This window comes from Acomys minous, assembly GCF_964271855.1.
Source record: "Acomys minous genome assembly, chromosome: 8".
Taxonomy (NCBI): domain Eukaryota; kingdom Metazoa; phylum Chordata; class Mammalia; order Rodentia; family Muridae; genus Acomys; species Acomys minous.
The window spans coordinates 127,177,813-127,203,402 of record NC_140489.1 but is presented as its reverse complement, the minus strand read 5'-3'; the positions used below and the strand labels follow the sequence as shown (position 1 = coordinate 127,203,402).

Sequence of the window (25,590 nt, the reverse complement as noted above, 5' to 3'; positions counted from 1 at the left end):
AGGGATTTCCAAGGTTACCTAGGGTATGGAGAATAGTTTATCATTTCTAAGTAGTAGAGTAAAGAATTAAATACTTGTTCAAAAGAATTAAATATTTACCTTATAAGATAAATAAATGAGCCGGGTGTGGTGGTGCACGCCTTTAATCCCAGCACTTGAGAGGCAGAGGCAGGCGAATCGCTGTGAGTTCGAGGCCAGCCTGGTCTACAAAGTGAGTCCAGGATGGCCAAGGCTACACAGAGAAACCCTGTTGGTGAGTGCTGGGATTAAAGGTGTGTGTCACCACCATGACCAGATGGGTTTTGTTTTGTTTCGTTTCGTTTTAAGAGATGGTGCCAGTCTCTTTATGTAGCCTTTATTGTCTCAGAATTCACTGGGGTTTATTGTTTTGTTTTGTTTTTTCCTTTTTGAAGATTTCTTGACTATTACGTATACAGTGCTCTGCCTGCATGTACATATACCGGCAGGCCAGAAGAAGGCATCAGATCACATTATAGATGGTTGTGAGCCACCATACATTTTGTTGCTGGGCGTTGCACTCAGGACCTCTGGCAGAACAGTGTCCTTAACCTCTGATCCATCTCTCCAGCCCCCGCCTTCACTATTCACAGCATATCTGCCTCTCTCTGTCTCCCATCTGACATCCATAAAGTCCTATTGATAGCTGTTGCTGAGATACTTAATTCTTTCTTTCCTTCTTTCTTTCATCTTGTGTGGCCCCTCTTTTATCACACATGAATTATGTTCATATTTTTATTTATTCATTCATTCTTTCATTTATTTTTTACTTATCTCTACGGTTATTTATTTAATTTTGTTGTTGTTGTTGTTGTTTCTGTTTTTTGAGACAGGGATTCTGTGTAGGCTTGGCTGTCCTGGACTCACTTTGTAGACTAACCTGGCATTAAACTCATAGCAATCTGCCTTCCTCTCCTGGGATAAAAGGAAGCCCTGCGCACCACCCCCTGACTTTCAGTTATTTCTTTGAGTCAAGGTCTCTCCCTCTCCCTTTCCCTCTCCCTCTCCCTCTCCCTCTCCCTTTCCACCCCCTCTCTTTCCCTACCTCCAGCACTCCCACCCCACTGTATGCCCGTAGTGCTGAGTATAGTAGAATCATACTGTTTTTGTGGACTGGTTAGAGACACTGCTGCATTACTAATAAATAGAATCAGTTTTTTGTTTGCTTGTTTGTTTCCTGACAGGGTTTCTCATGTAGCCTTGGCTGTCCTGGACTTACTTTGGAGACCAGGCTGGCCTCCAACTCACAGCGATCCTCTTGGCTTTGCCTCCCATGTGCTGGGATTAGAGGTGGGGTAGTCTTATTTCAGGTTTTAATTACAACTAATGTAATGAGAAATAAAGTGATCAGTTCCTTGCTGATCTGCCTTAGGGTCTCCCTGACCATAAGGTTTTGGCTTTGGTTGTTGTTGTTGTTGTTGTTGTTGCTGTTTTTTTTTTAATTTTACCTCTCTCTCTCTCTCTCTCTCTCTCTCTCTCTCTCTCTCTCTCTCTCTCTTCTCTCTGTAAATCCATATTTCATGTCTTCCCTTTTAAATGATTTCTTTATCTGTGTGTCTATTGTTGCTGTTGTTTAGTGTTTTTTGTTTCCTTTTGTTTGAGACAGGGCTTCTCTGTTGTAGACAAAGAGCTGCTTGCCTCTTTTGCCTCTGCCCCCTGAGTGCTGGGGTTAATTACAACTAATAACATGAAAATTAAAATGATCAATTCATTGCTGCTCTGCCTGTCTTAGGCAAGGTCTCCCTGATCCCTAACCATATGGTTTTTGTATTTTTACTTTTGCATTTTTTCCTTTTTCTTTCTCTGTAAATCCATATTTCATTTCTCCTTATTACTTCTTATTGTTTTTATGCGCATCAGTTTGTTGTTGTTGTTGTTGATTTTGGTTTGTTTTTCTGTCCTTTCTGTTTCGATTTTGAATGCAAGTATGACTGCGTGAGGCTGTCTTATTTCTCTGGAACTGCCCTGTGGGGGCAAGCCTCATGGATGGTTGTTCCACTGCCTTTACCTAAGTTGGGGGGGAGAGGGGAAGGGGAAGGGGAAGCCACGGCATAGGGTGCTTCCAAAGCCCTGGGCTCCATCCTCTTAATACTCCGTGCACTTAATCCATGCATGCCTGTCATGTCAGCACCCAGCAGCTGGAAAGAGAAGATCATCTCTAGCACCATTGGACTGGTGCTTTAATTTGCTCTAACTCTGTATTTAGTCTGAGACCAGAAGTTGGGGCTGGGCAGGAACAGCATTAGCAGCAACAGCAGACACAACAAAGGAGGGACCCCAAGCGGTGAAGTGTTTTCAAAAGGAGCCTCCCTCCCTGAAGCTGCCTTCCCTAACTTATTTGCCACTACCTGATTTGTCAGGCAGGTCACTTTCGCTCGCTTTCCCTTGGGCCTCCCAGTTAGAGAAGGAAACAGCACTCTGTTTATTCTACTTTCACTTTGTATGGCCTGAGGTGTTGGCCCAGTTAGGGTATGGGTTAGCTACTCATCAGAGACTAAGGTTCAATCATAGTTTGTATGAGCAATCATAAAGGATGACAGTATCAGACCACACATGCTCATTTACACACACACACACACACACAGAGAGAGAGAGAGAGAGAGAGAGAGAGAGAGAGAGAGAGAGAGAGAGAGAGAGCTACCTTATAAAATCAAATTGAATGGACAATAAATAACAAGTAATTAAAAACACACAGGCTTTCAATCCCAGCACTCTGGAAGCAGATGCAGGTAGATCTCTGTTAGTTAGAGCCCAGCCTGGTTTACAAAGTCAGTCCAAGACAGCCAAAGCTACACAGAGAAAACCTGCCTCAAAACAAATACAAAAAAACCCAACCAACCAACCAACCAAACCAGACAGGATTGTTTGTGATGGGCATGGATGTCTTTGAACTTTCCCTGTAGGGCATTCTGGCCTGGAAACAGAGATTGGCCTGCTTTTGCCTTTCCCGTTTGGTAATTTGGTTTTATTTTGTTTTGGTTATGTGTTCAAGAGTGGCCACTCACTGACCACTCTCACACACCAGAGTCATATGGATGGAAGTGTATGTGAACACTGGAGGGAAAGAAAAAAAAACAGAAAAAAAGCTGGGCATGGTGGTGCAGGCCATTAATCCCAGCATTCAGGAAGCAGAGGCAGGCGGATCTTTATAAGTTTGAGGTGGCCTAATCTACAGAGTGAGTCCAGGACAGGACAGCCAAGGATACACAGAGAAACCCTCTTTGGGGGAATAAAAAGACACACACACACACACACACACACACACACACACACACACACACACTCACACAAACACACACACACACAGACTTACAGGCCAGAACAATGCCTATTCATTTCAAAGGAAAAAAAGCAAAAGTTGGAGGTTACCCTTTGACCTTGTGTCAGAAAGTTTGGGTGAGGCTGCTGCTTGACTGCTTATCTCTTAATTATCTTCCAGTTACACCCTACTTCTGGAGGTGGAGATCGAGCAGCCTTCATGGCTGGCTGATGTGAAAGTTGGGCATTTTCAGGTTTCACAGGAAAACTCTCATTTGTTTGCTGTTTGTTTGGTTTTTCACAGACAGGGTCAGTCTTTTTATGTAACCTTTATTGTCTCTGAATTCACTATTTAGGGCAGACTAGCCACCTGAATTCACAGTCTATCTGTCTCCCTCTGACTCCCAATTGACATTCATAAGGCCCTATTGATATCTCACCTTTTTTACACCCTGAACTCCACACAGACACGTTATTTTACAAGGGTTTCTCTCTCTCTCTCTCTCTCTCCTTCCCCATTCATGTCCCCCCCCACCCCACCCCACATGTGTGTGTGTGTGTGTGTGTGTGTGTGTGTGTGTGTGTCTGTGTGTGTGTGTGAAGGCTACACAAAGAAACTAGCTCTCAAAGAACCCAAAACTAACTAAATAAGTCTGCCTGAAACACAGGAAAATTCCAGACCGGTCAATTCTATTTGTGTTTTCTGTTGTAAATACTGAAAATAAAATGATCAGTTTCTCTCTTCATGGCTACTCTGCTGTAGGGTCTCTCTAACCATATGTCTCTTTCTTTATCTTTTTGCCTGTTTGTAAGCCCACGTTTCATTCCTTATTCTTTATTAATGATTCAGTAAATTTTATGTGCATTTTTGGGTTGTTGTTTTATTTGTCTTGTTTTTTCCCATCCATGTCATTATTTTTATCTAAAAGCGAGTACCACAGCGTCTGGATGTGTACCACAGTGCCAACTTCTGGTCTCAGACAAAATACAGAGTTAGAGCAAATTAAAGTACCAGTCCAATGGTGCTAGAGATGATCTTCTCTTTCCATCTGCTGGGTGCTGATATGACAGGCATGCATGGATTAAGTGCATGCAGTACTAGAGGATGGAGCCCATGGCTTTGGAAGCACCCTAGGCCATGGCTTCCCCTTCCCCTATCCCCCCCACCTCTCTCTCTCTCTCTCTCTCTCTCTCTCTCTCTCTCTCTCTCGACATTTTTGGGGTGGGGGTGGGTGGCTCTTTTTGCCCAGGATGACTCCTACTTGTTAGGCATGGGCCAGCATGTTCATTACAGGGAGGAGTGGAGCCCAAGGCTTTTGAAGCACCTTAGATTAGGGCTTTCCCTTCCCCTCATGCGTCTGGAGCACTGAAGGTAAGGGAGGTGGAACAATCCATGGCGCCTGCTACCATGGTTACCACATAAATTTAAAGCAAATTTAATAGTGAAATAAAAATCAAATGTGTGCCTTGAATCACAACACAACACTCAGGAAGCAGAGGCAGGCAGATCACTGTGTTGGAGGCCAGCCGGGTCTACAGATTGAGTCTGGGATGGACAAGGCTACACAGAGAGACCCTGTCTTGACAAACCTAAACAAAACAAACTAACAAAAACAAAAAACCCACCAAAAACAAAAATCAAGTATGCTAAAAAGACACATGAGCAACCCACACACAATCTGTTTATTTCCAGACATGGGCCAGCATATCCAAAGTTAATGCAGCACAGACAGAGCTTCGGATTCCCTAACCTATAGATACATAGATAGATAGACAGACAGACACACAGACACACAGACAGACAGATGGTAGTTAGGATAAGAGTCACTGGAAATCACTCGCTATCCCTCTCCAGATCAGACCTCCCTTTAATGCACAGAATTCTAACTGCTTTATGTCCACTGAGTGATTGGATTAAAGGTGGGTGTGTGTGCACGCACGAGCGAGACCACACCCGGCCTCCTTTCATTTCTTTACCTTCCATTGATCTAAGTCTGGGGTTCTAGTGGTCAGTGTGTGGCTAATCTTGAACCCATAACGCTGTCACTTTATTATATGTTTAGTTTAAAGTCAAATTCTCTGACGGTGTTCACCAAAATGAAGCCACCTTCTGGAGGGCAGATATCACGGTGGCTTACCTCACCAATATAGATGCAGTCCTGGGACATACATTTCAAGTTCATTTACTCTGGAGGACCAGAACTTAAACCCAATTTGCATGTGTGGAATTCTGAGGAAGTTCTCCTAATCTACAAAGTACCCTCACTGTGTGAAAAGAAAATCAACCAAACTGTTTTACTCCCTGTCCTTTAAAAAATTCTTTATTTATTAATAAAAATATTAGAAGGAAGCCGGGCGTGATGGCACATGCATTAAATCCCAGCACTCAGGAGGCAGCGGCAGGCGGATCGCTGTGAATTCAAGGCCAGCCTGGTCTACAAAGTGAGTCCAGGACAGCCAAGGCTAACACAGAGAAACCTTGTCTCATAAAATATATATATATATTAGAAGGAGGAGAAGGAAGAGGAGGAAGAGGAGGAAAGGAAGGAAGGAAGGAAAGAGCCAGGCCTGGTGGCAGCAATGCACTGATTATTTAAATTTTTCATGGCATTAGTCATAAGAAAAAAAATGAAGTAAAGCAGATATAATTAATTGTCCTGGCATACACCACCAGGCCCTGCTTCCTTTAATTTCATTTATTTATTTACTTATTTATATTGGTTTTTTGAGACAGGGTTTCTCTGGGTAGCCTTGGGTGTCCGGGAACTCTGTTTTTAGACCAGGCTGGTCTCAAACTCACAGAGATCCACCTACCTCTGCCTCCCAAGTACTGGGATGAATGGCGTGTGCCACCATGCTGGTCCTTTCAGCTCTTTATCTCCAAGAAAGTTTCTAGGTAGTCCTGGGAGTTCCAACCTAAGTCCATCTACACATCAGTTTCAAAGACAGCGAGAGGGGAGAGAGAGAGAGAGAGAGAGAGAGAGAGAGAGAGAGAGAGAGAGAGAGAGAGAGAGTCTATCTCCAAAAACCTTAGATAAGTAAGTACATAAGTAGATAGATAGATGATACACAGACAGAAAGACAAATGGAGGCCAAGCATCATAGTTTCCTCATGTAATCACAGCAGAGACAGGTGGACTTCTGTGTTTGGTTTTTCCAAATACATATTTAAGTCTTTATTCAGCTATCTATCAAGAGTAAACTGGTCCTTTATTTAGTGTAGTCTCCGTACCCCACGTGGAACCATTGAAATCCCTAACTAGATGAGGCCTGCCTCCAGCTCACAGAGTTTCACCTGCCTCTGCCTTCAGAGCTATGGGATTCAAGGCCTACAGGACCACACCGAGCTGGCTTATTTAAGTTCTGGTTTCAGAAGTTAAGCCCAATGTGCATGTACAGAATTATAGGGTAGCCTTTTCTGATCTACACAGTTCCCTCGCTCCATGAAAAGACAAACCACATAAAGGCTTAACTCACTTTCTGAAAACAAAAAAACAAAAATAAAGAGCTGGATGGAGAGGTGGCTCAGAGGTTAAGAGCACTGACTGCCCCTCCAGAGGTCCTGAGTTGCGTTCCCAGCGAGCACATGGTGGCTCACGGCCATCTATAATTTGCTCTAACGTCCTCCTCTGGTGTGCAGGCATACACGCAGGCAGATGGAGCACTGTACACATAATAATGAATAAATATTTTTAATTGAAAATAAACTTTTAAATTAACCATAATGACAGGGGGGAAAAACTAGTTCAGAATCTTTCAGTAGCCAGGCGGTGGTGGCAGATGCGTTTCTTTAATCCCAGCACTTGGGAGGCAGAGACAGGTGGATTGTTGTGAGTTTGAGGCCAACCTCGTCTACACAGTGGGTTCAGGACAGCCAAGGTTCCATAAAGAAACGCTGTCTTCAGGAACCAAAACCAAAACCATACCAAAAGAAACAAAAAAAATTTAGACCGAAGAGCTACACCAGACCTCTGAGTCAGTTCCTTTCATTTGATTTACCTTTATTTCATTTTATTATTTTTTTCTATTTCTTTTTTGGGGGTGGGGGCAAGGGATTCGTTTTTCATGTTAGGGTTTCTCTGTGTAGCCTTGACTGTCCTGGACTTACTTGCTTTTTTAGACCAGGCTGTCCTAAAACTTACTGCAATCCGACTGCCTCTGCCTTCTGAGTGCTGGGATTATTAGCGTGGGCCACCACCGCCCGGCCTTATTTTAATTTTTTTCTGTGCATCATTCGGTATGAATGTGTCAGATCCCTTCTAGTGGCGTTACAGACAGTTGTGAGCTGCCGTGTGGGTGTTGGGAATCCAGCCCAGGTCCTTTGGAAGAGCCGACAGTGCTCCTCACCACCGATCCATCTCTCTAGTCCTATTTGCTTTGTCTTCATGTTCTCTTTCTTTGAATTGTGAGTCACCGCCACACAGGGGGGAAAACATTTCCGAAGTGATCTTCTCTGTTCTCTGTGTTTACCATCCCTCTAAATGGCAGCGACTTAAATCCAATTCACACATGGTGGGGGGCAGTGGGGCAGAGCAGAGGGTTGGGGGCGCAGTGGGCCAGGGGCTCTTGGCGGAGAAGGGCCACTCGCAGGCGCAGGGGTGGCGGGAGGGGGACTGTGAGGAGCCTCTCACCCCTGACCTTGAAAGTACCCTTTAAATTAAAAGTGTAAAAAAAGCCATACTACAAACACACATTTGTTTTGGAATATAATTTATGGTAGAAAGAAATGTGTGGGTTCGCATACAAGCCCAAACCTACACAAGAGACTGTAGAGACCAAAAGGCAGAGCAGCCGATGCCTGTTCTTATCGTTCAGGGTACTATTTATGTGAAATGGTTGGAGTCCTTCCTAGGCCCCTCTACCATGACCTAGAATTGTGACTGTCTTAGGCTGAAATCAGGAAGCAGTCCATTTCTGGAAACGGAAAGAAAGGGTTGCTATGAGTACAAGGGCCAGCCTGGTCTACAAAGTGAGTCCAGGATGGCCAAGGATACACAGAGAAATCCTGTCTCGGAAAACAAACAAACAAACAAACAAAGAAACATAAAAAAATCTTAAAAGAATCCCACACGATTCTGCCAGGTATGGTATGGTGGCGCACGCATTTAATCCCAGCACTTGGGAGGCAGAGGCAGGTGGATCACTGTGAGTTTGAGGCCACCTTGGTCTACAAAGTGAGTCCAGGACAGCTAAGGCTACACCGAGAAACCATGTCTCAAAAAAAAAAAAATAAAGATGAGACCATAGGAGCAACACCAGACCTCCCCCTCAGATGGGTCGTTTCATTTTGTTTTTCTCTCTTTCTGTTCTCTTTGAGTTCTGCATTAGGTGTGCAGTGTTCTGCCTGCATCTTCACCTGCGGGCCAGGAGAGGGCACAAGGTCTCCTCATAAATGGTTGTGAGCCACCACGTGGCTGCTGGGAGCTGAAGGCTCTACCTTCCCAAGAGCAGCCAGTGCTCTTCAACCCTGACACATTTTGATTTTTGTTATTTTTATTTTTTATGTTTGTGGTTTTTCGAGACAGGGGTTCTCTGTGCAACAGCTCTGGCTGTCCTGGAACTCACAGAGATCCACTGGCCTCTGCCTCCCACGTGCCGGGAGTAAAGGCGTGTGCTGCCATTTTATGTTTCTTAATGCTCTCTTTGGTTTAAATGCTGAGGTGCTGTCACAGAGAAAGGAGTATAACTTATCAGAAAAATGCACCATCATCCAGATGCTGTGGCGCTCGCTTTTAGATAAAAATAATGACATGGATGGGAAAAGACAGGAGGACCGCACACCCAGCCCCCCCCCCCGCGCGCCGCCCCCCCAGGCCCGCCGCGGACGCGAGGAGACAGGGAAAGGGGATGACACGCGGGTGGAGGGGTCAGGAGGAACAGGGAGAAGGAAAGATCCGCCAGGAGCCACCGGTGTGGCCAGAAGCGCGCCACAGGGTTGAATCATCTGGGCGGACTGCGCGGAGGTCATTCCTTAAAGGTTTCATGCCCTCTTGAACTCTCTCTTCAAAGTTCTTTTCAAATTTCCCTTGGTACTTGTTGACTATCGGTCTCGTGCTGGTATTTAGCCTTAGATGGAGTTTACCACCCGCTTTGGGCTGCATTCCCAAGCAACCCGACTCGGGGAAGACAGGGACCCAGCATGCCAGGGGCCGCTACCAGCCTCACGCCGTCCATGGGCTGGGCCTCGATCAGAAGGACTTGAGCCCCCCCGAGGGGCTCCGGGGAGTGGGTCTTCCGTACGCCACATTTCCCCAGCCGCGCTGAGTGGCGGGGATTCGGCACTGGGCTCTTCCCTGTTCACTCGCCATTACTGAGGGAATCCTGGTTAGTTTCTTTTCCTCTGCTGACTAATATGCTTAAATTCAGCGGGTCGCCATGTCTGATCTGAGGTCGTGGAGCCAGAGGGAGGGGATGAGGTGTGGCGGGAGAGGGGCGGCAGCCACGGGAAAGGGACCAAGGCCCCTTTCTTCTCCACCACCCCGCCCGCCGTCCATGACACATGTCCGACGGGTCCGCGAGAGAAAGAGCGAGAAGATCGAAGGGAAGAGCGTGGAGGCGGAGGCGGCAGTGAAGCAGGAACACGAGCTGGCGACCTCGCTTTGGCGAGCTTCCGGGGTCCGGGGCACGCAACGTGGCGTGGCGATGGGGCCGACACGCGCAGCCTCTACCGTACCCCACCCCCCGGGGAGCGCTCGCATTGGCGAACGTATAGACCGCGGCGTCCTGCAGGACCGCCGCTGGAGCAGGCCAACCCCCGGGCAGAGGGAAGACGGAGAAGGTGGCGGGGCCGGTCCAGGGAGCACAGACCGATGGCGCAGCCTCGGCACGGGCTCGGCCAACCTTAAGGACTCGGGCAGCACGACGATGCTCCCAGATGGGGAAGGGGTGCGCGGGGAGGGAACCCGAACCCGGGGACCGGTGTGGCCGGAGGGCCGAGATCTGGACCCTGATGACTCCAAGGGTATGACGACCTCGCCTAGAGAGGGCTAACCCAGACCGCGACCCCTCCATCACCGCCAACGCGTGACCACTCAAGCCGCCACACGGCCATCAACACAGATACTGGGGACATGGGAAGACCGCCAGCGACCCCTCTTCCTTGCCCACCACTGTGCCTCTCGAAGCGCTGTGGCCTTTCTTCACCCTCTCCTCTGCACGGAGGCCGGGAGGCGGTGACGGCGGCACGCCGACAACCACCCCACACGTCTGAACTATGGGGGACGGAGGGCCCGGAGTCGGGAACCCTGCAAACAAACCCCCAGCCGCGAGAACCCACCCCTCAGAGACGGACACCTCAGACAGGCTTAGCCTCGGGAGGAACCCAGGGTCGCAAGTGCGTTTGAAGTGTCGATGATCAATGTGTCCTGCAATTCACATTAATTCTCGCAGCTAGCTGCATTCTTCATCGACGCACGAGCCTAGGGATACACCGCTAAGAGTCGTACGAGTTTTTCGTAGGGCATGTGGGAGAGACGGGAGTCCCTTGCTCACATCACATGTGCTGGCGTCGGCACAGTGCCCATCCCCCCACACCGGGAGAGACGGCTCGCCTTGGGCCGGCCAGCAAGAACAAAACCGAAGAAACACGAACTCCGAGGGATGGGTCGGTCGGACGGAATGGGAAAAGAACCACACACACACAGTGACACGGGACCCGCCCAGCGAACACAGTTGAGGCGCCCATGACACGGGGGGCCGGGACGGCAAGCCAGGCACAGCTGCAAGAGCCCCAGAGACGAACAAAGGGAGGCTCCCACCCCAACCCGCAACCACGGCCTCGGGAGCGTCCCTGGAAGGCAGAAAGCGGGCGAGAGTCTGAGAGAGCTGTTGGAGGGAGAGAGGGACCTCACACACCCCCAGGCCGACTCCCTACGGGCCCCGCCGCCACCCCCCCCCCCGACCCTTGGGGCGGAGAGGCGACTTCCCCAGGGGTCTTTAAACCTGCGCGCCTGAACGCAACAGCCAGGTACCCGGAAAGGTTCGGGGAGGACACTCGAGGTCAGAAGAGCCAGGAGGGGATGGATGCCGGACCCACCTTGGCCATCGCCTAATGCACGCAACACGCTCCAGGCTCGGTAAAGCAGGAGCCGCGGTGTAGGCGGCCAATATGAGATGCGAAAGCACCCCCCACTACAACCACGACATGGACTCACACCACCGCCACGGGAGGAGACGAGCCGGACGGGGAAAAAGGGGCTGCCCGCGGGTCACGGCAGGCACCTAGCATGTGTGGTCGGCCACCCCAGGGAAGAAGCAGAAGGAGCGAAGAGATGGGAGAGGATTGTGAGAGAGGGCCGGGAATGGCAAGGGCTGCCCACCCCACAACAGACGGCAACGTGCCCCGCCTCCTCACCATCCTCTACCTCTTTCCTCTTCCCTCCTTCTTTCAACCCAGAGGACCGAACGACCAAGACCGACCACACGCGGCAGCAGGCGATGCGACACGGGACACTCGCCTCCCGGCGGGGAGGAACAAAGACGGACAGACGAATGGACAGACAGACATGGCCAGCCGACCTGCGTCTCTCCTTAATGATCCTTCTGCAGGTTCACCTACGGAAACCTTGTTACGACTTTTACTTCCTCTAGATAGTCAAGTTCAACCGTCTTCTCAGCGCTCCGCCAGGGCCTTGGGCCTACCCAGGTGGGGCCGATCCGAGGGCCTCACTAAACCGTCCAATCGGTAGTAGCGAAGGGCAGTGTGTAAAAGGGCAGGGACTTAATCAACGCAAGCTTATGACCTGCACTTACTGGGAATTCCTCGTTCATGGGGAATAATTGCAATCCCCGATCCCTGTCACAAATGGGGTTCAACTGCTTACCCATGCCTGACAGCTTAGGGTAGGCACACACTGAGCCAGACAGTGTAGCGTGCGTGCAGCCCCGGACATCTAAGGGCATCACAGACCTGTTATTGCTCAATCTCTGGTGGCGGAACGCCACTTGTCCCTCTAAGAAGTTGGGGGACGCCGACCGCTCGGGGGTCGCGTAACTAGTTAGCATGCCAGAGTCTCGTTTGTTATCAGAATTAACCAGACAAATCGCTACAGCAACTAAGAACGGCCATGCACCACCACCCACGGAATCAAGAAAGAGCTATCAATCTGTCAATCCTGTCCATGTCCGGGCCGGGTAAGGTTTCCTGTGTTGAGTCAAATTAAGCCGCAGGCTCCACTCCTGGTGGTGCCCTTCCTTCAATTCCTTTAAGTTTCGGCTTTGCAACCATACTCCTTCCAGAACCCAAAGACTTTGGTTTCCAGGAAGCTGCCCGGCAGGTCATGGGAATACCATTTCATTTTGCGTAATGTTCTCTTTGGTTTAAATGCTGAGGAGCTGTCACGCAGAAAAGAGTGTAATTTATGAGAACAACACAACATCATCCGAGCGCAGTGGTGCTCGCTGGATGATACCATCACAAGGGCATTATTGGCCCAATCCCTCCAGTACTGGCACTGGCCATGGAGGAGGTGGGCGGGGCTCTCCCTCTCCACCGGGCAGGTATAACAACCAAGTTTTGGGGTTTTGTTTTGTTTTGTTTCTGTCTCAAACTACCACTACCCCCACACCCTCTGCCCCAAGACAGGGTTTCTCTGTGTAGTGTTGGCTGCCCAGTCTGGGGCTCCTTTTGTAGACCAGTCTGGCCTTAAACTCACATTGATCTGCCTGCCTCTGCCTCCAGAGTGCTGGGATTAAAGGCCTGCACCACCATGACATGCCTGGCTTTGTTTTTGGTTTTGTTTTCCGTTGCCTTTAACCCCACCACTTGGGAGACAGAGGTGAGAGAATCACTTGCACTTGCATGTCCAGGACAGGCAAGGCTACATGAGAAACCTTGTCTGGAAACAAACAAGCAAGCAAGCAAGCAAGCAAGCAAGCAAACAAACAAAAAACTACAATTTCTTTAACCCAAGAAAAGTTCTATTTCTACACTAGGTCAGTATACACAGTGATTTTCAAGACAGACAGGAATAGAGAGAGAGACTCTGTCTCCAAAATAATTTAAACACTGTGTAAGTAGATAAGTAAGTAAGTAAATACATCGATGATAGATTGATCTATAGATAGATAGATAGATAGATAGATAGATAGATAGATAGATAGATAGGATTAAGGGTGTGTGCCACCATGCCTGGCTAAATATTTAATTCATTACTCAAATATTTTAAAAGATTAAACTAGTCATTTATTTAGTGTATTCTCCGTAATATACTAATACATAAATACACAGATGTTAGATACATACACACATACACCCATAGATACATAGATAGATAGAGAGAGAGATACAGAGATAGAAAGATAATACACACACAGACAGACAAATGGAGACCAATCCTCATAGTTCCCTCATTTGATCACCACAGAGTCAGGCAGCCTGGTCTAGGGAGTGCCATCTACATTCTAATGTTTATTATTCATCAGTCAGTACTGAATCAATTTATTAGCAATGCAGTAGTGACTCTATAACCAGCCCAGAAAATCAATGTGATTCTATACCCAGCACGAAAGGGGGGGGGGAGAGAGTGAGAGAGATATTGACTAAAATAAATAACTGGCCGGGTGTGGTAGCACACCCCTTTAATCCTAGCACTCGGGAGGCAGAGGCAGGTGGATCGCTGTGAGTTCGAGGCCAGCCTGGTCTACAAAGCGAATCCAGGACAGCCAAGGCTACACAGAGAGACCCTGTCTCAAAAAAAATCCAAATATAAATAAATAAATAAATAAATAAATAAATAGGAAAAATGGAACCAAAATCCAGAAAAAGGAAAGTATTTTCTCTGTACGTAAGCAATTCTAAGTTGTTATACCATTCCTTCTGCTTACTTTGGGTTAAACTTTGTGTTCCTAAGAAAAGTGTCCGTTTTCAAAGAATAGCTAAATGGCTCTTATGTGTGGTGCCTGATTTTCAAACTTTTCAAAAAGCACGGCCTGCCTGCCTGCCTTCCTTGAATTCCCAGCACTCCGGAGGTAGAGGCAGACAGATCACTGTGAGTTCGAGGCCAGCCAGTCAGCCAGCCAGCCTGCCTGCCTGCCTGCGTGTCTGTCTGTCTGTCTGTCTGTCTGTGTCAAACCAAACCAAAGGAAACCAAGTAGCAGGGCCTGCCATGCATCTGGGCCATAGGAGGACAATGAAGTTTCACTGGGTTGTATATAGACCATGATGAGTTTGGGGATAGGAAACTATGATTGGAAGGCATGGTAGGAAATTAAAAATCAATTAAATTGAGAGCCCTGCCCCTCCACAAACCTAATCGAAGAAACAGTCAGTCAGTCTTGAAACCCTCAGGTAGCGAGTGTCTAAGCCAACTGTACGCTTTCATCCATCGAGAGTGTGCTTGGTTAAAAGAAACTGAAAAACGAAAAAGAAAAGCAAAGATGGGTGGGGGCTGGAGAGAGATGGCTCAGTGGTTAAGAGCACTGTCTGTCTGCTCAATTCCCAGCTCCCACATGGCAGCTCCCACCTGTCTGCCTTTAACTCCAGGTCTAAGGTTATCTGACACTTTCATGCCTGCCTTGTTCTCAGAAGTCGGAAGCAAATCTGGAGGTGCATCACGGTACAGGATCACCTCCAAGAAAGCCCACATGGCTAATGAGCTCCTTGAACGAGATGGCCCTCGGCATGCCTGGCAGTTGCGTGCAGCCGAGCCAAAGAGTTTCTCATTCATGAAATAAAATAAAATACAAAAACCAAACCCTAGCCCTGAAACGATGATGTGGCTGGTGTGCCTGAAACAAAAATATAGGTATGCGACCCAACAGGAACAGGAACAGGAACAGGTCTCTCTCAACACCAGGAGGACTTAATCTATCTTGGTCTCCACTGGTAAAGATCCCCCCACCCCCCCTCGCACTCAAATGTGAGCTATAAATGGGGCAGCTCTCTCCACACATCTTGTGCCTTAAGACAGTGGAAAGTCTAGCCAGCACTCAGTCTGGAGGCAGAGGCAGGTAGATCTCCGTGAGCCTGGTCTACAGAGTGACTTCCAGGAGCTGTCACACACAGGAAACCTCTGTCTTGAACCCTCCCACCCCCCACCCCTCCGAAAAGGGTGGAAAAATCACTTTTCTTCGGGAAGAAGTGGACACTAGCCAGTCTGCAAAGAGGTGTGTGTGTGTGTTTGAGGGGTGGGGTTGGTGTTCCTCTTTACTTCTGAAAGAAACAATGAGTCAAGCAAAGCCTTCCTTTGATTTTTATCCTCACATTGTGGGCTTACATTGCAAGAGGAAGACTAGAGGAATCAGAGGTGGTTCTTTCTAAGTAAACATTAAAGACCAGATCTTCAACTGGAGCGAGTGAGGGTTTGTTGTTGTTGTTGTTGTTGTTGTTGTTGTTTTCCTTTTCTTGGGGGGGCGAGTTCTAAAACATTCCTTCTGAAAGCAAACTGAACTCATGCACCAGGAGAATCATGTCTCAGCAGTTAAGAGTACCGGGTGTTCTGACACAATCCTCGTGAGTACCAGTAGTACACAGATAGATGCAAGCACAGCCAGACAAGCGCCCGCGCGGACCCCCGCACATGATGAAACAAGAAAAGTTCCAATGAGTGCAGTTACAAAGACAGAATCGGTTGTTTTGTTATTTATCTTTAAAGACGTGTGTGTGTTTGCATGCACGCTGGGGTGTATATAAGTCTTAGAAGAATCACATATGTACACTTTAACAAACCATTTCTAGTTTAGATCCTCGAGGTGCCCATCTACCCAGGGGACACGCCAGATTTCCATTGAGCCCTATCTCGCTCTCTTAAAAATGAGACCACAGGAGCCACACCAGACCTCCCTCTCAGCTGGGGCCTTTCATTTTGTTTTTCTCTCTTTCTGTTTTAGATTGATTACTGGATTAAGAGTGGAGTGTTCTGCTTGCCTCTCAGGACCTTTGGAAGAGCAGCCAATGCTTTTAACCCCTCCTGAGCAATTTTTTACTTTTCTTTCGTTTCATTTTATTACTTTTTGTGGTTTTTCGAGACAGGGTTTCTCTGTGTAACAGTTCTGACTGCCCTGGAGCTCACGCCTGCCTCTGCCTCCCATGTTCTGAGACAACAGGCATGCATGCGCCACCACTGCCCGGCTCCATTTCATTTTGCGAAATGCTCTCTTTGGTTTAAATGCTGAGGCGCTGTCACACAGAAAAGAGTGTAAGTTATGAGAACAAAACACCATCATTCGGGCTCCGTGGTGCTCCCTGGATGATACCATGGCAAGGGCATTATTGTCCCTGCCTCTCCAGTACTGGCACTGGCCATGGTGGAGGTGGGCAGTGCTCTCCCTCTCCACCTAGTGGGTGTGACAGCCAAGTTTTGGTGTTTTGTTTTGTTTTGTTTCTCTCTCCCACTACCACCACCCCCACACCCTCCGCCCCGAGACTGGGTTTCTCGGTGTAGTGTTGGCTGTCCAGTCCTGGGCTCCCTTTGTAGACCAGGCTGGCCTTATACTCACAGCGATCTGCCTGCCTCTGCCTCCCGAGTGCTGGGATTAAAGGCGTGCACCACTATGCCATGCCTGGCTTTGTTTTTGGTTTTGTTTTGCTTTGCTTTTAATCCCAGCACTTGGGAGACAGATGCGAGAGAATCACTTGCACTTGCATGTCCAGGACAGGCAAGGCTACATGAGAAACCTTGTCTGGAAACAAACAAACAAGCAAGCAAGCAAGGAAGCAAGCAAACAAACAAAAAACTACAATTTCTTTAACCCAAGTAAAGTTCTAGTTCCAGACTAGGTCAGTATACACAGCGATTTTCAAGACAGACAGGAATACATAGATAGACTCTGTCTCCAAAATAATTTAAAGACTGTGTAAGTAGATAAGTAAGTAAGTAAATACATCGATGATATAAAGATAGATAGATAGATAGATAGATAGATAGATAGATAGATAGATAGGATTAAAGGGGTGTTCCACCATGCCTGGCTAAATATGTAATTCTTTACTCAACTATTTAAAAAGGATAAAATAGTCCTTTATTTAGTGTATTCTCCGTACTATACTAATACATAAACACATAGATGTTAGACACATACAAACACACATAGATAGATAGATAGATAGATAGATAGAGGACACACAGACAGAAAAATTGAGACCACTCTTCATATTTACTGCATTTGATCACAGCAGAGTCAGGCAGCCTGGTCTAGGGAGTGCCAGCTACCTTCTAATGTTTATTAGTCATCAGTCAGTACTGAATATATTTATTAGCAATGCAGCAGTGACTCTATAACCAGCCCAGAAAATCAATGTGATTCTATACCCAGCATGATAGGGGAAGGGGGGCGAGAGAGAGATTGTGTGAGGAGGCTCTCTCTCCTGATATAGAAAGTATACCCACCCTTTCAATAAAAAAGAGAAGAAGAAATAAATAAAATAAATAACCAACCAACCAACCAACAAACAACAATAACAAGAAAAAGACCACTACAGGCAGTAATTTGTTTTGGAATATAATTTACAGGGGAAAGAAATGTGTGGATTCACATACAGGCTCAAACATAAACAGGAGACCAATGAGACCAAAAGACAGAGCAGCCGATGCCTGTTCTTATCGTTCAGGGTACTATTAATGTGAAATGGTTTGGGGTCCTTCCTAGTCCCCTCTAGCATGACCTAGAAGTGACTGACTTAAGGTGACATCAGGAAGCAGTCCATTTCTTGAAGCGGAAAGAAATGGGTCCTGGGAGTGAGATAGGTAGGAAGGAAAGAAGGAAGAATGGGGTCAAAAACCAATCTCAGCACGTCAGAGGCGGTGGTCATAGCTAGAGACTGTGAATGATCACTCAGCTGTGGATTAATTTTTAACACCCGTGGGGGGTGCCGACGCACACATACACACACACACACACACACACACACACACACACACACACACACACACACACGATGACACAAGAAAAGCTCCAATGAGGGCAGTTACAAAGACAGAATCGGTTGTTTTGTTATTTATCTTTAAAGATGTGTGTGTGTTTGCATGCATGCTGGCGTGTATATAAGTCTTAGAAGAATCACATATCTACACTTTAACAAACCATTTCTAGTTTAGATCCTTGAGGTCCCCATCTACCCATGGAACACGCCAGATTTCCATTGAGCCTTATCTCGCTCTCTTAAAAATGAGACCACAGGAGCCACACCAGACCTCCCTCTCAGCTGGGGCCTTTCATTTTGCTTTTCTCTCTTTCTGTTTTAGATTGATTTCTGGATTAAGTGTGGAGTGTTCTGCTTGCCTCTCAGGACTTTTGGAAGAGCAGCCAGTGCTTTTAACCCCTCCTGAGGCATTTTTTACTTTTAATTCATTTCTTTTTATTTTTTGTGGTAATTTGAGACAAGGTTTCTCTGTGTAACAGGTCTGACTGCCCTGGAGCTCAGGCCTGCTTCTGCCTCCCATGTTCTGAGACAACAGGCATGCATGCGCCACCACCGCCCGGCTCCATTTCATTTTGCGGAATGCTCTCTTTGGTTTAAATGCTGAGGCGCTGTCACACAGAAAAGAGTGTAATTTTTGAGAACAACACAAGTTCATCCGGGCTCTGTGGTGCTCGCTGGATTATACCATCTCAAAGGCAATATTGGCCCCGCCCCTCCACTACTGGCACCGGACATGGCGGAGGTGGGCTGGGCACTCCCTGTCCTACAAGCGGGTGTGACAGCCAAGTTTTGGTGTTTTGTTTTGTTTTGTTTCTGTCTCCCATTACCACCACCCCCACACCCTCCACTCCATGACAGCGTTTCTCGGTGTAGCATTCGCTGTCCAGTCCTGGGCTCCTTTTATAGACCAGGCTGGCCTTAACCTCACAGCGATCTGCCTGCCTCTGCCTCCCGAGTGCTGGGATTAAAGGCGTAGCCAGGCAGTGGTGGCAAATGCCTTTTTCAAATCCCAGCACTCGGGAGGCAGAGACAGGTGGATTGTTGTGAGTTTGAGGCCAGCCTCATCTACACAGCGGGTCCAGGACAGCCAAGGTTCCATAAAGAAACGCTGTCTTCAGGAACCAAAACCAAACCCAAACCCAAAGAAACAAAAAAATTTAGACCGAGGGGCTACACCAGACCTCTGAGACGGTTCCTTTCATTTTATTTACCTTTCTTTCCTTTCATTATTTTTTTTATTTCTGTTTTTTTGGGCGGAGGCAAGGGATTCATTTTTCATGTTAGGGTTTCTCTGTGTAGCCTTGACTGTCCTGGACTTACTTTCTTTTGTAGACCAGGCTGTCCTAAAATTTACGGCAATCCTACTGCCTCTGCCTCCCGTGTGCTGGGTTTATTGGCATGCGCCACCACCAGCTGGCCTTATTTTAATTTTTTTCTGTGCATCATTCGGTATGAATGTGTCAGATCCCTTCTAGTGGCGTTACAGACAGTTGTGAGTTGCCGTGTGGTTGTTGGGAATCCAACCCAGGTCCTTTGGAAGAGCCGACAGTGCTCCTGTCCACCGATCCATCTCTCTAGTCCCATTTGCTTTGTCTTCATGCTCTCTTTCGTTTGAATTCTGAGTCACCGCCACACAGGGGGGAAAAAATCTTCCGAAGTGATCTTCTCTGTTCTCTGTGTTTACCATCCCTCTAAATGGCAGGTACTTAAATCCAATTCACACGGGGTGGGGGGCAGGAGGGTGGAGCGGAGGGCCGGGGGCGCGGGGGGGGGGGGGGGGGGAATTGTGAGGAGCCTCTCACCCCTGACCTGGAAAGTACCCTTTAAATTAAAAGTATAAAAAAACAACAACAACAATACTACAAACACACTTTTGTTTTGGAATATAATTTATGGTAGAAAGAAATGTGTGGGTTCGCATACAAGCCCAAACATACACAAGAGACTGGAGAGACCAAAAGGCAGAGCAGCCGATGCCTGTTCTTATCGTTCAGGGTACTATTTATGTGAAATGGGTTGGAGTCCTTCCTAGTCCCCTCTACCATGACCTAGAAGTGTGACTGTCTTAAGCTGAAATCAGGAAGCAGTCCAATTCTGGAAGAGGAAAGAAAGGGTTGCTATGAGTTCAAGGACCAGCCTGGTCTACAAAGTGAGTCCAGGATGGCCAAGGCTACACAAAGAAACCCTGTCTCGAAAAAAAACCAACCAAACAAAAGAAGAAACATAAAAAAATCTTAAAAGAATCCCACGCGCATCTGCCGGGTATAGTAAGGTGGCCCATGCCATTAATCCCAGCACTTGGGAGGCAGAGGCAGGTGGATCACTGTGAATTTGAGGCCACCTTGGTCTACAAAGTGAGTCCAGGACAACTAAGGCTACACAGAGAAACCCTGTCTCAAAAAAATAGTAAAGATGAGACCATAGGAGCAACACCAGACCTCCCCCTCAGCTGGGTCGTTTCATTTTGTTTTTCTCTCTTTCTGTTCTCTTTGAGTTCTGCATTAGGTGTGCAGTGTTCTGCCTGCATCTCCACCTGCGGGCCAGGAGAGGGCACAAGGTCTCCTCATAAATGGTTGTGAGCCACCACGTGGCTGCTGGGAGCTGAAGGCTCTACCTTCCAAAGAGCAGCCAGTGCTCTTCAACCCTGACACATTTTGATTTTTGTTATTTTTATTTTTTATGTTTGTGGTTTTTCGAGACAGGGTTTCTCTGTGCAACAGCTCTGGCTGTCCTGAAACTCACAGAGATCCACCGGCCTCTGCCTCCCACGCACCGGGAGTAAAGGCGTGTGCCGCTATTTTATGTTTCTTAATGCTCTCGTTGGTTTAAGTGCTGAGGTGCTGTCACACAGAAAGGAGTATAACTTATCAGAAAAAAGCACCATCATCAAGACGCTGTGGCGCTCGCTTTTAGATGAAAATAATGACATGGATGGGAAAAAACAGGACAAATAAAACAACAATCCAAAAATGTACATAAAATTTACTGAATCATTAATAAACAATAAGCAATGAAATTTGGGCTTACAAACAGGCAAAAAGATAAAGAAAGAGACATATGTTTAGAGAGACCCTAAGGCAGAGTAGCCATGAATAGAGAAACTGATCATTTTATTTTCAGTAATTACAACAGAAAACACAAATAGAATTGACTGGTCTGGAACTTTTCCTGTGTCTCAGGCAGACTTATTTAGTTAGTTTTGGGTTCTTTGAGAGCTAGTTTCTTTGTGTAGCCTTCACACACACACACACACACACACACACACACACACAAACCGGGAGGGTGAGCATGAAGGGGGAAGCAGAGAAAGAGAGAGAGAGAGAGAGAGAGAGAGAGAGAGAGAGAGAGAGAGAGTGAGAGAGAGGGAAACCTGTGTAAAATAACATGTCTGTCTGGAATTCAGGGTGTAAAGAAGGTGAGATATCGATAGGGCCTTATGAATGTCCATTGGGAGTCAGAGGGAGACAGATAGACTGTGAATTCAGGTGGCTAGTCTGCCCTAAATAGTGAATTCAGAGACAATAAAGGCTACATAAAGAGACTGACCCTGTCTGTGAAAATCCAAAGAAACAGCAAACAAATGAGAGTTTTCCTGTGAAACCTGAAAATGGCCGACTTTCACATCAGCCAGCCATGAAGGCTGCTCGACCTCCACCTCCAAGGAGAAGTAGGGTGTAACTGAAAGATAATTAAGAGATAAACAGTCAAGCAGCAGCCTCACCCACTCTTTCTGACACATGGTCAAAGGGTAACCTTCAACTTTTGCTTTTTTTCCTTTGAAAGTAATAGGCCTTGCTCTGGCCTGTAAGTCTGTGTGTGTGTGTGTGTGTGTGTGTGTGTGTGTGTGTGTGTGTGTGTGTGTGTGTGTGTGTGTCTATGTCTTTTTTTCCCCCAAAACAGGGTTGCTCTGTGTAGCCTTGGCTGTCCTGTCCTGGACTCGCTCTGTAGACCGGGCCCACCTCAAACTTATAAAGATCTGCCTGCCTCTGCTTCCTGAATGCTGGGATTAAAGGCCTGCACCATCATGCCCAGCTTTGTTTCTGTTCCCTGCCCCCAGTGTTCACATTTAAGTCCATCCATATGAGTCTGGTGTCTGAGAGGGGTCAGTGAGTGGCCACTCTTGAACACATAACCAAAACAAAACAAAACCAAATTATCAAACGGGAAAGGCAAAAGCAGGCCAATCTCTGTTTCCAGGCCAGACTGGCCTACACTAAATTTCAAAGACAGCCATGCCCATCAAATACAAGCCTGTCTGGTTTGGTTGGTTGATTGGGTGTTTTTGTTTTTGTTTTTGTTTTTGTTTTTGTTTTTGTGGCAGGTTTTCTCTGTGTAGCCTTGGCTATCTTGGACTGACTTTGTAAACCAGGCTGGGCTGGAACGTACAGAGATCTACCTGCATCTGCTTCCAGAGTGCTGGGATTGAAAGCATGTGCGTTTTTAATTCCCTGTTACTTTATTGTCCATTCAATTTGATTTCATAAGATAGCTCTCTCTCTCTCTCTCTCTCTCTCTCTCTCTCTCTCTCTCTCTCTCTCTCTGTGTGTGTGTGTGTGTGTGTGTGTGTGTGTGTGTGTGTGTGTGTGTGTAAATGACCATGTGTGTTCTGATACGCTTATCCTTTTTGATTGCTCATACAAACTATGATTGAACCTTAGACTCTGATGAGTGGCTAACCCAAACCCTAACCAGGCCAACCCCTCAGGCCATACAAAGTGAAAGTAGAATAAGCCCAAGTGAAAGAGAGCAAAAGTGACCTGCCTGACAAATCAGTTAGTGGCAAATCAGTTAGGGAAGGCAGTTTCGGGGAGGGAGGCTCCTTTTGAAAACACCTCACCGCTTGGGGTCCCTCCTTGGTTGTGTCTGCTGTTGATGCCAACGCTGTTCCTGCCCAGCCCCAACTTCTGGTCTCAGACTAAATACAGAGTTAGAGCGAATTAAAGCCCCAGTCCAATGGTGCTAGAGATAATGTTCTCTTTCCAGCTGCTGGGTGCTGACATGACAGGCATGCATGGATTAAGTGCATGCAGTAATAAGAGGATGGAGCCCAGGGCTTTGGAAGCACCCTAGGCCGTGGCTTCCCCTCCCCCCTCCACCCCACCACCAACCCCATCCTTCTCTCTCTCTCTCTCTCTCTCTCTCTCTCTCTCTCTCTCTCTCTCTCTCTCTCGACATTTTTTGTTGTGGGGCTGTGTGGTTCTTTTTATCCAGGATGACTCCTACTTGTTAGGCATGGGCCAGCATGTTCATTACAGGGAGGAGTGGAGCCCAAGGCTTTTGAAGCACCCTAGGTTAGGGCTTCCCCTTCCCCTCATGTGTCTGGAGCACTGAAGGTAAGGAAGGTGGAACAATCCATGGCGCCTGCTACCATGGCTACCACATAAAATTAAAGCAAATTTAATAGTGAAATAAAAATCAAATGTGTGCCTTGAATCACAACTCAACCCTCAGGACGCAGAGGCAGGCAGATCACTGTGAGTTGGAGGCCAGCCTGGTCTACAGATTGAGTCTGGGATGGACAAGGCTACACAGAGAGACCCTGTCTTGACAAACCTAAACAAAACAAACAAACAAAAACAAAAAACCAAACAAAACCCAAAATCAAGTATGCTAAAAAGACACATGAGCAACGCACACACAATCTGTTTATTTCCAGACATGGGCCAGCATATCCAAAGTTAATGCAGCACAGACAGAGCTTTGGATTCCCTAACCTATAGATACATAGATAGATAGACAGACAGACACACAGACACACAGACACACAGACACACAGACACACAGACAGACAGATGGTAGTTAGGATAAGTGTCACTGGAAATCATTCACTATCCCTCTCCAGATCAGACCTCCCTTCAATGCACAGAATTCTAACTGCTTATGTCCACTGAGTGATTGGATTAAAGGTGGGTGTGTGTGCACGCACGAGCGAGACCACACCCGGCCTCCTTTCATTTCTTTACCTTCCATGGATCTAAGTCTGGGGTTCTAGTGGTCAGTGTGTGGCTAATCTTGAACCCATAACGCTGTCACTTTATTATATGTTTAGTTTAAAGTCAAATTCTCTGACGGTGTTCACCAAAATGAAGCCACCTTCTGGAGGGCAGATATCACGGTGGCTTACCTCACCAATATGGATGCAGTCCTGGGACATACTTTTCAAGTTCATTTACTCTGGAGGACCAGAACTTAAATCCAATTTGCATGTGTGGAATTCTGAGGAAGTTCTCCTAATCTACACAGTACCCTCGCTGTGTGAAAAGAAAATCAACCAAACTGTTTAACTCCCTGTCTTTTGAAAAATTGTTTATTAATTAATAAAAATATTAGAAGGAAGCCGGGTGTGATGGCGCATTCCTTTAATGCCAGCACTCGGGAGGCAGAGGCAGGCGGATCGCTGTGAGTTCAAAGCCAGCCTGGCCTACAAAGTAAGTCCAGGACGGCCAAGGCTAACACAGAGAAACCTTGTCTCGAAAAAATATATATATATTAGAAGGAGGAGAAAGAAGAGGAGGAGGAGGAGGAAAGGAAGGAAGGAAGGAAAGAGCCAGGCCTGGTGGCAGCAATGCACTGATTATTTAAATTTTTCATGGCATTAGTCATAAGAAAAAAATAAAATAAAGCAGATATAACTAATTGTCCTGGCATGCACCACCAAGCCCTGCTTCCTTCAATTTCATTTATTTATTTACTTATTTATATTGGTTTTTTGAGACAGGGTTTCTCTGGGTAGCCTTGGGTGTCCTGGAACTTTGTTTTTACACCAGGCTGGTCTCAAACTCACAAAGATCCACCTACCTCTGCCTCCCAAGTACTGGGATGAATGGCGTGTGCCACCATGCTGGTCCTTTCAGCTCTTTATCTCCAAGAAAGTTTCTAGGTAGTCCTGGGAGTTCCAACCTAAGTCCATCTACACATCAGTTTCAAAGACAGCCAGAGGGGAGAGAGAGAGAGAGAGAGAGAGAGAGAGAGAGAGAGAGAGAGAGAGAGAGAGAGTCTATCTCCAAAAACCTTAGATAAGTAAGTACATAAGTAGATAGATAGATGATACACAGACAGAAAGACAAATGGAGGCCAAGCATCATAGTTTCCTCATGTAATCACAGCAGAGACAGGTGGACTTCTGTGTTTGGTTTTTCCAAGTACATATTTAAGTCTTTATTCGGCTATCTATCAAGGATAAACTGGTCCTTTATTTAGTGTAGTCTCCGTACCCCATGTGTAACCATTGAAAACCCTAACTAGATGAGGCCTGCCTCCAGCTCACAGAGTTTCACCTGCCTCTGCCTTCAGAGCTATGGGATTCAAGGCCTACAGCACCACAAAGACCTGGCTTCTTTAAGTTCTGGTTTCAGAAGTTAACGCCAATGTGCATGTACAGAATTATAGGGAAGCCTTTTCTGATCTACACAGTTCCCTCGCTCCATGAAAAGACAAACCACATAAAGGCTTAA

The 25,590-nt window shown here is 46.9% G+C and overlaps 1 long non-coding RNA gene across 1 annotated transcript in view; it reads left to right on the top strand.

Annotated features, from left to right (window-relative positions):
• LOC311602769 overlaps window positions 1-12,308 on the top strand; it is a 70,565-nt gene extending 58,257 nt beyond the window's left edge. The window contains exon 2 of the long non-coding RNA XR_014780840.1: window positions 11,992-12,308. This is a non-coding gene — a long non-coding RNA (uncharacterized lncRNA). The remainder of the gene's footprint in view (window positions 1-11,991) is intronic.
• The last annotated feature ends 13,282 nt before the right edge of the window (window positions 12,309-25,590 follow it).